Consider the following 13348-nt stretch of genomic DNA (forward strand, 5'->3'; position numbering starts at 1 on the left):
ACGTGGTTATAGCACACGAAAATCTGGAAATCAGGCGGAATTCTAGTTTTATGGCCCTAAAACGCCAAAAAAAGAGGAACGGTCATTGCAAGGCTATGAATATTGTTCCTTAGGTGATTTTTGATAGGCCGGTAAAATTTTAGGCGATTCGGGTTCGGGCGAATGGACCCATGCCGACGCAACAAGAATTAGTGACTATATCCACTCTTTCGTGTGTATTAGTACATGATGATTTTGTAAAATTATTTTGATGAAATTTGATTTGACATAAATTTTGTAGGTCCATAGAAAATGATCTAGTGACCAATACACATTGTCTCTCCATGACTTTCGGGTTCATTTTTGTGGTTTCAAGGTCATGCTATACAAATTTATGCTTATATGTACTTTTTCGTACGTACTAGTACATGCTGATTTTGTAAAAAATAATTGCGGACTTCGATGGCTTAAATTTTTGTCGGACCATAAGAAATGGTGTAGTAACCAATACTTATTGCTTCACCATGATTTTGGAGTTCACTTTATGTGTTTTGTTGTCATGCAATACGAACTTATGATTATGATCATTTTTTTGTGAGTATTAGTACATGGTGATTTTGTAAAAATGCATTGACAGGCTCTAATTGACTTAAAATTTTGAGGTCCACAGAAAATAACAGTGGCTAATACTTATTGCTTCATCACACTCGATCACCCTCCCTTCAACCTGAACTGGTCGAGAGAGATGAACCCGCACCACATTTTTTCGAATCGAAACCCCCAACTAGAGATGGAATTCCAGAACCTAAACAGCCCAGTATGACTTTTTGGGTTTATTTTATGATTATTCAATATAAATATGTGATTATATTCACTTTTTCATGTATTTTAATATATGCTTATTTTGTAGAATTTCTTTACGGACTATTATTGGTCTGATATTTTTTAGGTCCACAGGAAAGAGCCTAGTGATCAATACTCGTTGATTCGCCATTACTTTCGGGTTTATTTAATTGTGTGTTCGAGGTCATGAACATGAGTTTATAATTACATCCATATTTTCGTGTGTATTCGTACATGTTGATTTTGTAGAATTTTTTAGACGGACTCTAATTGGCCAGAAATTTCATAGGTACATAAAAACAACTTAGTGACCAATACTCAATGCTTCGCCATGACTTGCAAGTTTATTTTTTGGCGTATCGGGGTCAGGCAACACGAATATATAATTATACATACTTTTTCGTGTGTATTAGTACATGCTGATTTTGTATAATTTTTTGACGAATTTTGATTGGCCTGAATTTTCCTAGGTCCATAAATAATGGCCTAGTGACCAATATTCATTGTTTCTCCATGACTTTCTGAATTATTTTATGGCATTTGGAGCCAAATCTACCAAATGTTTTCATGCATGGAAGACAAGATACACTTGTCAATATTGGAGCCAAATGTCTTCATGCATGGAAGACAAGATACACTTGTCAATATTGGAGCCAAGTGGACTAACATAATGAGACAAGTGTCAAAAGTCTCTCGACACTTGTCATACATGCAACCTCCTTAATTTCCTATAAATAGGTTATGAATTAGCCATCATAATCACTCAATTCTTAACCAAGAATACATCTAGCTAATCATTACTTTCTTCCTAGTCTTCTTTGTGAATTATCCTACACATAAAATACCTTCATCTTCTCTTCTTCCTGGGCAACTGTTTTGTGCAAATTCTAAACTTCCAGCCACGAGTGCACGTGTTTGGAGGTGCTGTGGAACCGTGGGGAGCAACTGGCCTTAACGATTTGCACCCAATCGGGCCGAAATCGCTTTCAAGGCAGTGGCTTGCCACGACACAGTATTTTTGATAAGTTGTAGACTTCTTTCCTTGTTGTTCTTAGTCAATATTATCTACTGATTTTCCTTACAATTTGAAAGCAATTTTACATATAATATTGACTAATGGCCACCACTTTGAACAAAACACTTCCTGATCTCTCAAAGCTTGAGCCTTTAGATGGAAATAATTATAAGCATTGGTCCCAAAAACTTTTAATTTTCTTTGAACAATTAGAAGTTGATTATGTTTTGTTTAATGATCCTCCTGCTGATATTGTTGCTAATAGTTTTAATGCTGCTAATATTGATTTGCCGATGATGCTGCTAAGAAGAAATTTGAAAAGGATAATGAAACAATAAGATGGCATCTGCTTAACCATATGACTAACCCTCTCTTTGCTTTATTTATAAATTATAAATCTGCTAAAGTCATATGGGACAGTTTAGAGAGGAAATATGGTGCTGATGATGCAGGAAAAAAGAAGTATGTCGTTGGAAAGTGGATCAAGTTTCAGATGGTTGATGATAAGCCAATCATGGAACAGGTTCACGAGTATGAGAACTTAACTGCTGATGTTTTGAACGAAGGTATGGAGATGTGTGAGATTCTTCAGGCTAATGTTTTGCTTGAAAAGTTTCCACCTTCCTGGAGTGATTACAGGAATCAACTAAAACACAAGAAGAAAAACTTAACTCTTCGAGAACTAATCAGTCACCTGAGGACTAAGGAAGCAAACCGTCTCAAAGATGAGGAGTCTGAACGACTTAAGGATAAGATGAAATCTCTCTCTCTTAATTCTTCTAAAGATAACCTTGTGGAATCTTCTAGTACTTTTGTGAAAGACAGTTTTAAAGGAAAACAGAAGAAAGGCCAGAAGAAAGGACATGTGAAGAAGCAGAATTACTTCAATAAGCCGGAGGGCCATATTCAAAAGTCGAAAGGACCTTGCTATGTCTGCGGCAAAATTGGTCACAAGGCTTTTCAGTGCAACCAAAGACAAGAACAAAGCTCATAAAATGGAGGAAAAGCTCCAGTCCAAGCCAACCTTACTGAGGGTGGTGATGTCATTGCTGCTGTAGTTGTTGAGGCAAACATGGTGGCTAACAAGACTGACTGGATACTGGACACAGGAGCTTCAAGGCATCTTTGCACCAACAAAGAGCTGTTTCACGACTTTGAGGAATCTGCTGATGGCGAGTGTGTCTACATGGGTAACTCCACTACAACTGGAGTTATGGGTAAAGGAAAAATTCTCCTTAAGCTAACTTCTGAAAAAACCTTAGCCTTGAACAATGTTCTGTATGTACCCTCCCTTCGTAGAAACTTAGTTTCTGGTGCACTTTTCAACAAAGCAGGTCTTAACCTTATTTTTGAATCTGATAAAGTTATTATTTCTCGTGGGGGAGACTTTGTTGGGAAAGGTTACCTTAGTGGGGTTTATTTGTACTAAATATCGCTCAAGAAATTACTAATAATGCTAGTACTTTCAGTTCTGCTTATATTACTGAGTCTAGTGATTTGTGGCATGGTAGACTAGGGCATGTTAATATTGCTTCTATTAAAAGACTTAGAAAAATAGAATTAATTCCTGCAGTTAATGTTGATAATTTTTTTAAGTGTCCTGTTTGTGTAGAAGCAAAACATACCAAAAGCCTTTTAAGAATGTAACTAGTAGAAAAACAGAATTGCTTGAACTAGTACATTTAGACTTAGCAGATTTCAAAAACACTATTAGTAAATGTGGAAAGAAATACTACATCACCTTTGTAGATGACTTTTCTAGATACACTAAGGTATATCTTCTTAAGTCAAAAGATGAAGCTGAAAGCATGCTTTTAAAATACAAGGCAGAAGTAGAGAATCAATTAGATAGAAAAATCAAGAGACTTAGGTTTGACAGGGGCGATATAGTACTAATACTCTAGAAGCCTTTTATGAGGAAAATGGTATTATACATGAGATTAGTGCTCCCTATACTCCCCAACAAAATGGTGTAGCCGAACGGAAAAATAGAACCCTTAAGGAAATGATGAATTCTACGCTTTTGAGTTCGGGTTTATCTGATAATATGTTGGGGGGGGGGGGGAAGCTATTTTATCTGCATGCTATGTTCTTAATAAAGTCCCTCATAAGAAGTTAGATAAAACTCCATATGAGTTATGGAAAGGGTTTGCCCCTAACTTAAAATTTTTGAAAGTGTGGGGGTGTTTGGCTAAGGTTGGTCTACCTGATTTTAAACAAGTAACTGTTGGACCCAAGACTTTTAATGCTATTTTCATTGGTTATGCTTAAAATAGTGCTGCGTATAGATTTATGTCTTTGAATGATAGTTCTATTTGTGAATCTAGAGATGCAGAATTTTTTGAGCATGTTTTTCCATTGAAAAATAATGTGCCAAGTGATGTGACTAATAATGCTTCTACATTTATGCATGTTAATTCTCATATTGTGCCTTCTTCTAGTGTTACTGCTAATGAGCATGAAAATAACCTTAGAAGAAGCAAGAGGCATAGAATTGAAGCTAGCTTTGGTCCTGACTTTATTACTACTTTCTTGACTGAAAATATTGATCTTGATGTTTTGAGTGATGAATTAGTATCAATCTATTTAATAGAAGAAGACCCTAAGACATATAGTGAAGCAATGAGGTCAATAGATGCTAGTTTTTGGAAAGAGGCCATTAAAAGTGAATTAGACTCTATAGTTTCTAATCATACTTGGGACTTGTCTGATTTGCCTAAAGGTTGTAAACCCATAAGTAGCAAGTGGATATTTAAGAAGAAGTTGAGACCTGACGATACAATTGAGAAATATAAGGGTAGACTTGTTATTAGGGGTTTTAATCAAAAGAAAGACATTGATTACTTTGACACTTATTCTCCTGTGACTAAGATAACGACTATTAGAACTCTTGTTGCTGTAGCCGCTATTCATAATTTGGTAATACATCAAATGGATGTTAAAACATCTTTCCTAAATGGTGATTTAGAGGAAGAGATCTATATGTCTCAACCTGAGGGATTTATGATCCAAGGACCGGAGAATAAAGTATGCAAATTGAGAAAGTCTTTGTATGGTCTAAAGCAGGCACCTAAGCAATGGTATGAAAAGTTTAATAGCACATTAGTGGATAATGGTTTTGTTGTTAATGCATCTGATACTTGTGTTTATTCCAAGATGATAGGATCCGATTGTGTTATTATATGTTTGTATGTGGATGACATGTTAATCTTTGGCCCTAATGTGAATGTTGTTAATGAGACTAAGAATTTTTTGTCTTCTGAATTTGAAATGAAAGATCTTGGAGAAGCAGATGTGATTTTAGTGGTTAAAATCAAAAGAACTTCTAATGGTTTTTCATTGTCTCAGTCTCATTATATTGAGAAAATGTTAAAAAGGTTTAATTGTTTTGATGTAGCACCTGTGAGAACTCCTTATGATCCTAGCATACACTTGAAAAAGAATAAGGAATGTAGTATTTCTCAAACTGAGTATGCTAAGATAATTGGTAGTGTAATATTTACACGACCTGATATTGCTTATGTTGTTAGTAGATTGAGTAGATATACTCACAACCCTAGTAGTGAACACTGGAATGCTCTTCATCGTTTGCTAAGATATTTGAGAGGTACTATGGATTGGTGTTTGCATTTTAATAAATTTCCTGCTGTTTTAGAAGGATTTTGTGATGCAAACTGGGTTACTGACAATGATGAAGTCAGCTTCACTAGTGGCTATGTGTTCATTTTGGGTGCAGGTGCTATTTCATGGAAGTCTTCAAAACAGACTTGTATAGCACGGTCTACTATGGAGTCTGAATTCATTGCTCTTGAGTTGGCAGGGCAAGAAGCCGAGTGGTTGAGACACTTATTGGCAGACGTGCCTTTGTGGGGAAGACAAGCTTCACCAGTTTCTTTACATTGTGACTCACGGGCAGCAATTGGAATTGCCAAAAATAGTGTGTACAATAAAAAAAGAAGACATCCGCATTAGGCATGGTACGGTAAAACAGTTATTGAAACATGGTGTTATTTCCTTGGAATATGTAAGATCCGAAAGAAATTTGGTGGATCCTTTAACCAAGGGTTTGACAAGGAGAGTTATCCTTGAAACGTCAAGGGGGATGGGGCTAAAGCCAATGGATTGAGGAAGTATGCTGGATACCCGTTTGTGGTCAAACGAAGCCATATGAGACTCAATATGCACTATACTCAATTGAACTCTTGTAACTAAACCGTTCTATACTCAATTATGGATTTTGAAGACAAAATAGAAAGAAAAGAACCTATTTTGCATCGCTCAAATTCCTATTTGAACAACTTTTTATTGTTATTGATCCATTTGAATCATTACTAAACTAAAATAGCTTCCTCAATCTCGACGATTGCTTATTCATAGGCTATTATGAGTTCAAGACAGGCCGCTATGGTGAAATTGGTAGACATGCTGCTCTTAGGAAGCATAGCTTATTGTGCTCTTAATGATTCCATAGCCTTAAGGTAGTCTATGTGTAGATAGACTTGATGGAATCACCTACGTGAGTGTAAAGGCGCGGTCACCTTTTATGAAAGACTTGGGATGCCTTTCTAGAGCACTCATGAGACTCAAGGTATGTGCATGACCATAAAAGAACTTTGTTAGTATCGCAGAATTTGCATTAAATTAAGGATATAGTATGTGTTGTGGGGGTCTCAGCTAATGTCCATTCAGTTCAAGAGTACTTCACTTTGTGGATGTTAGTTGTTGCCTTATTTCACTACGTGTCAATTCAAATCGAAAGATATTGACACTTAAGTACATGTTCCTTCTTTTGCCCAAAATTATTCTATTTTTATCTTTGCATTAGTGGGGGACTATTGGAATTATTCATAATGCAAAATCAAAAATTTCTTTTTGAAATTCCATTTACAATCAATAGCCATGAGTTTTTTATTTTTCAAATGTCCTATCTATTTCCAAGTGGCCTCTTGCATGAAGCCTTAAAGCCAAGTGTTGAATGGCTTTGACAAATGGCTATGCAAATCTACCAAATATTTTCATGCATGGAAGACAAGATACACTTGTCAATATTGGAGCCAAGTGGACTAACATAATGAGACAAGTGTCAAAAGTTTCTCGACACTTGTCATACATGCAACCTCCTTAATTTCCTATAAATAGGTTATGAATTAGCCATCATAATCACTCAATTCTTAACCAAGAATACATCTAGCTAATCATTCCTTTCTTCCTAGTCTTCTTTGTGAATTATCCTACACATAAAATACCTTCATCTTCTCTTCTTCCTGGGCAACTGTTTTGTGCAAATTCTAAACTTCCAGCCACGAGTGCACATGTTTGGAGGTGCTGTGGAACCTTGGGGAGTGATCGGCCTTAACGATTTGCACCCAGTCGGGCCGAAATTGCTTTCAAGGCAGTGGCTTGCCACGACACAGTATTTTTGATAAGTTGTAGACTTCTTTCCTTGTTGTTCTTAGTCAATATTATCTGCTGATTTTCCTTACATGTCCTAGGAGGCCTCCCCACCACCCAATAAATACACTAGCACTCCTACCACCAATACCTTCACCGCCGCCATTTCTCAGCATCTTACCACCATAACACATTTACCCATCTTCCATTTCATTTAAATGGCACCAAGTAAATTAAAGTATTGAAAGTAGAAAACAAAATTCTAATAAATTAAAGAGAAATGGACAATGAATGAGAAAGTTAATCTCATTTTTTATGTTAAGCGTTATGTAAAATAAAGGTGCTTAGATAACTTTTCTTTAGTAGTACCTGAAAGAAAGCTGGTAAGGAGCAATATAGTTCTTACTATTTGTTACCACTAGTTTTGAGTAGTCAAGAACCATTATATGTCTAACAATAATGAGTAAGAATTGAAACCCAGTTTTATGGTTATGTAACAATCTTTTATTATGAGTAGAGATTATTGGAATTAACTGAGTCATTAGTCAGTCTTTATTATGTTTATTTGAGTCCTTTAGTTTATAAGTTATGTTCAATGAAATCCACAATTCTGTTAGTGGAATTGGACAGGTGTCAAGCTATTAGGAAGTCCATAATACTGAGAGGAAGGCATCCGATAATTAAATCTAAATTTCCTTTCTTCCTTATCTTCTTCTCTCTTTTTCTCTATTCTCACTAGTAACAAGAGTAATCCTCTTGTTACAATGGTTTCAGAGCCGCCTGGTATTCAACCTTCAGCTGCCATGACTTTTAAACCAGAGATTCAAACTTTGCAAACAGAGATGCGAGGATACGTGTGCAACTTTCCTCATTTGTGGAACATGCAAGCCAAATGTTCGAATCTATAGAAACCAACCAGATTCAGTTTCAAACTCAACTCGACGATGTTAAGGACATAAATCGAAAGCTCGATTTCATTATCTCGAGCATGGGTTTGTCGTAACGAGATGACTCTAGGCCGGTGACGCCATCTCCGGCGACCAAAATCACAGACCAACAGCTCACACCGGTGACTTCAGACTCTGCTCAACCCGCTACGATGGTCACTTCTTACTCAATTCAAGCAATAACAGAAACTGGAGGAGTTTCAGGTACTAAGAATCCTTTTCCATTAAATCATACTCTTTTCACCCCTTCGACTTACCCTGTTGGCTGTGGTTTCACTTTCCTTCCAGCCCCAATTTTTAATAACCCACCAAATTTCCAAAACCCTTTTTATCATTCTAGCCCCCCTGTGGCCAACCCCTCTTAACCCTGCTGAGCCTAAAGTAAACCAGAAAACCTTGAAACCAAAACTCAATTTCCCTGATTTTGATTGAACTAATCCTAGAGGGTGGCTACGAAGGTGTGAGAAATTCTTTGAGTTGTATGACATTTCATAGTAAGAGTAACTAAACTACGCTTCAATGCATGTGAGGGATAAGGTGAATGTGTGTTTTGACAATTATTTGGTAAACCACAGGGGAAGGATGACTTGGCAAAGGTTTTGTACTGAAGTTTGCAGGAGATTTGGTACAGTAGACCACAAGATATTATGGATGAGTTTAACAAAATTATACGGATTGCGAGTGTGGACCAATATCAAGAAAGGCCTGAAGAGCTGACAAGATATATGACTATTATAAACCCTCTTTTGAATGAAACTCACTTCGTTTCCAGTTTTATTTGTGGCCTTAAACCTGATCTTAAACCATTAGTCAAGCTGGCCAATCCTGTGACTATTACGGATGCGTATGAGATTGCAAAGCTATATGAGGAGTCATTTTCAGCTCTCACTGCACTTATTCCCGCTAGAAATAACCAAAACCTTCCCTACCCTAAACCATTAGCCATTACTTCTACCCAAACACTTTTGAGGCACACAGAGCTCAGGGTCTTTGTTATAAGTGTTGCAAGAAGTATGATCCTGGACACCAATGCAAGGCTAAAACTCTACATGCCATGGAAGGGGTCACAGCTGAAGAGGAACCAGAAATAGAGGAATTTGTGGATGGTCTTGAGACTTTGGAGGAACAAGCGGAGGAGCAAGCTAAGGTCTCCCTCAATGTGGTGATGGGGTTAAGTTCTGCTGAAGGAGCCATTTCAACTATCAAAATATTGAGATATGCAAAAAAGATCCCATTGACCATATTGATAGACATTGGCTCTATACACTTTTTTATTGATCCACATATAGTGAAACTGTTAAAATTGCCTGTGCAACCTATGGCCATTCCATTAAGAATGGTAGTGGCTAATGGCCAAGTCATGAGATGTGATCAGGAAAGCCCTTTGTTCAATTGGAAAATGCAGAATGAATTTTTACTTTTAAATTAGGTTACTCAAGGTTAGAGGATGTGACATAGTTTTGGGAATGGACTAAATTGATGTAGTAGCTCCACTGGTCTTTCATACTAGACCTCACTGCCTGAGCTTCATGAAAGATGGCAAGATGGTGACCCTAATTGGAGTTAATCCTAAACCTAAGGTGATCCCAATTGATACTGAAGCCTTAAGAAGGATGTTGCATTGTGGTACCTGCGAGGTGATGGCTGAATTATCTCTAACAGCTGCTTGTCCTAGAGTAAAAGGTGAGAAAGAGATGAACCCTACATTGAAAAGGTTACTGTTAGCATACTATGATGTGTTCTAGGAGCGAACTGAGTTACCACCTGAAAGATATTGTGATCATGTTATCAACCTAATCCCTGCTGCTCAACCTTTCAATCTAAGGCCATACATATATTCTCATGATAAAAAAAATGCTATTGAATCTGTTATCAATGCCATGTTGGAAGCTGAGACCTTGGTTCCCAATTAGTTTTCATTTGCCTCACCTGCTTTGCTAGTAAAAAAGATGGACTCCACTTGGAGACTGTGTTGACTATAGGAGATTGAATAATTTAACTATAAATAATAAATATCCTATCCCCATGATTGATGATTTATTGGACGTGCTATATGAAGCTACTGTGTTTTCCAAGATAGATCTTAGAGCTGGTTACCACCAGGTGAGAATGAAGGCTGGAGAGGAGTACAAGACAACATTTAGAACTCATCATGGGTTGTGGCAATTCAGGGTCATGCCCATTGGATTAACTAATGCCCCAGCCACTTTCCAATCATCAATGAATTCTCTATTCAAGAAACAAATGAGGAAGTACATACTAGTATTTTTTGATGATATACTAATGTACAGTAACAGTATAAAAGAACACTTTGAGCATCTAGAAAGGGTACTTCAACTGCTAAGAAAGAACCAGCTATTTGCAAAAGAAAGCAAGTGTGAATTTGGCCAATCATAGGTGGAATACTTAAGGCATGTCATCTCAGGCAAAGGGGTAAGCACTGATCATAAAAAGGTATCAGCTATGCTAGAATGGCCACAACCAAGTTATGTAAAAGAGTTAAGAGGTTTCCCAGGGCTGACTGGTTATTACAGGAAGTTTATCAAGAATTATGCTCATCTAAGTAAGCCCCTAACTAATTTACTAAGGAAAGAGAGTTTCAACTGGAATGAGGAAGCTACTGTAGCCTTCCAGAACCTCAAACAAGCTATGATAGTTGCTCCACTTCTAGCTTTACCTTATTTCAGTAGACCTTTTGTTCTGGAGGTGGATGCTTGCAACACTGGGGTGAGAGCAGTATTAAGGCAGGACAGAAGGCCTCTGGCATTCCTAAGTCAGTCTTTAAGCAAGAGACACCAAGGATTATCTACCTCCGAGAAGGAGCTGATAGCTCTACTTATAGCAGTAGACAAATGAAGACATTACTTGCACCCACATCACTTTATAATCAAAACAGATCATTTCAGTATGAAATTTTTGCAGGAACAAATGATCACAACATCCTTGCAGCATAAAGGCTTAACCAAGCTAATGGGTTTAAACTTTGAAATCCAGTACAAGAAAGGGGTGGAGAATATTATGGCAGATGCAAAGTCAAGGATAAATGAGCAGCCATTTGAAGCTGATCTGCCAGACTGTCTACTGATAACTTATTTGCAGCCTAAATGGTTTGATGAAGTGATGTCAAGTTATGAATCAGACTAGGAGGTGATGCAGGTTATAACATTACTCAGCAGCAACCCTTCTACATTGGTGGATGACACCCTACAATAAGGTATCTTAAAATATAAAGGGAAAGTCTGGGGTGGTAAACATGGAACTCTAAGACAGCAACTGATCTCAACCATCAACTCTTGGTTAAGTGGTCATTCAGGAGTAACAACAACATATCAAAAGCTAAAAGCAATTTTCTATTGGCCTGCTATGATAGAAGATGTGAAAAAGATAATTCAAGAGTGTGAAGCCTGTCAAAGTTGCAAAGATGATTAGGTGGCTTACCCAGGATTATTACAACCTCTGCCGGTACCTGAGAAGGCTTGGGAGCACATATAAATGGATTTTATTGAGAATTTGCCAAAGTTAGAAGGACAAGACACTATCTTGGTAGTGAGATGGATACAGTAAATATGCACACTTCATTGCATTGTCTCATCCTTTCACTACCTCACAGATTACCAGAGTGTTTATGGATACAATTTATAAGTTGCATAATTTACCTAATAGCATTGTATCTGACAGGGATAAAGTCTTCCTCGGTAACTTTTGGAGGAAACTTTTTAAGAACTTACAGGTACAGTTACGCTTTAGCTCAGCCTATCATCCACAAACACATGGACAGACTGAGAGAGTGAATAGATGCTTGGAGAATTAGCTGAGATGCATGATAGGGCATAAACCTAAAGAGTGGAATAAATGACTCTCATTGGCTGAGTTTTGGTATAATAATAATTACCACTCTGCCTTAAAGATAACTCCTTTCAAGGTTTTGTATGGATATGAACCACCACAACTCTTTTTAAAGTTGATTTCACAAACTAAAGTGGCTGCTATAGATCAAGTCTTGAAGGAAATACAAATTATGGCTAAGGTACTAAAAAAGAATTTGTATAAGGCTCAAAACAGAATGAATGTGAATGCTGACAAGAAGAGGACAGAAAGAGAGTTAATGTTGGTGACTGGGTATTTCTGAAACTGCAACCCTATAGACAGACCTTTGTAGTTGTGAGAAAGAGTTTGAAGCTGGCTTTTACGTTTTATGGTCCTTACCAGATAGTGCAGAAGATTGGAGCTTTTGCATATAAGCTCAACTTGTCTCCCACTTCCAAGATACATCCTATTTTTCATAAGAAGAGGATTGGACAGCAAGTCATTCCATCTATTGATCCTCCAATTCGCTCTTCTGATGGACAACCTCTTATAGAACCAATTGTTGTGGCTTGAGAGGAGGATGGTGAAGAAAGGGAACAAAGCATCTATTCAGATTTTGGTGCAATGGGCTAACTTGCTACCGGAAGAAGCCACATGGGAGGATTACAACTTCATAGTATCTCAGTTTCCAGATTTTAAAAAACCTTGAGGACAAGGTTCTGAAGGGAGATGAAATGTTACGAGTAGAGATTATTTGAATTAGCAGAGTCATTAGTAGTTGTTAGTTAAGTCTTTATTATGTTTATTTGAGTCCTTTAGTTTATAATTTATGTTCAATAAAGTTCATAATTCTGTTAGTGAAACTGGACAGGTGTCAAGCTATTAGGAAGAGTCCAGAATCCAATGTTGGATTCCGATAATTAAATCAAAATTTCCTTTCTTCCTTATCTTCTTCTCTCTCTTTCTCTATTCTCACTTGTAACAAGAGTAATCCTCTCGTTACATCTTTTTCAGACTTTATACATGCCAATTTCATAGTTAAAATTGCAGGGGTTAGTATAACTGCCAACAATATCAAACGAGGTCGCTTGCTTGCATTTTGTAGAAAGGCTGGCGGCTTTGGGTGGTTGTAAATGAATTAAGGTGGAGGGGTAGATAATTAGAAAAGAAGGATGATGTGGCAGGAGGGGAGGAGTAAAACGATGTTGCGGTGGTCATGTGGCATGCCATGTGCATCCACCTCATCCAAATATTAGGCCACTCAGGATAATATTGGCCATGGGGATGGGGTCAACAATAAAACGGCAATTTTGAGTCACTTTTATAACGTTAGAGACACTGACATACCAATAGTATAACATAGGAT

General features: G+C 37.3%; 1 long non-coding RNA gene across 1 annotated transcript; it reads left to right on the top strand.

The window, feature by feature from the left end:
• The first annotated feature begins 7914 nt into the window (after positions 1 to 7914).
• LOC109210413 lies at positions 7915 to 12922 on the top strand. The gene is made up of 2 exons (XR_002065557.1): positions 7915 to 8379; positions 8751 to 12922. It is a non-coding gene; the product is annotated as an uncharacterized LOC109210413 (long non-coding RNA).
• The last annotated feature ends 426 nt before the right edge of the window (positions 12923 to 13348 follow it).

The sequence above is a fragment of the Nicotiana attenuata genome, unplaced genomic scaffold (genome assembly GCF_001879085.1).
Source record: "Nicotiana attenuata strain UT unplaced genomic scaffold, NIATTr2, whole genome shotgun sequence".
In the NCBI taxonomy this organism is placed as follows: Eukaryota; Viridiplantae; Streptophyta; class Magnoliopsida; order Solanales; family Solanaceae; genus Nicotiana; species Nicotiana attenuata.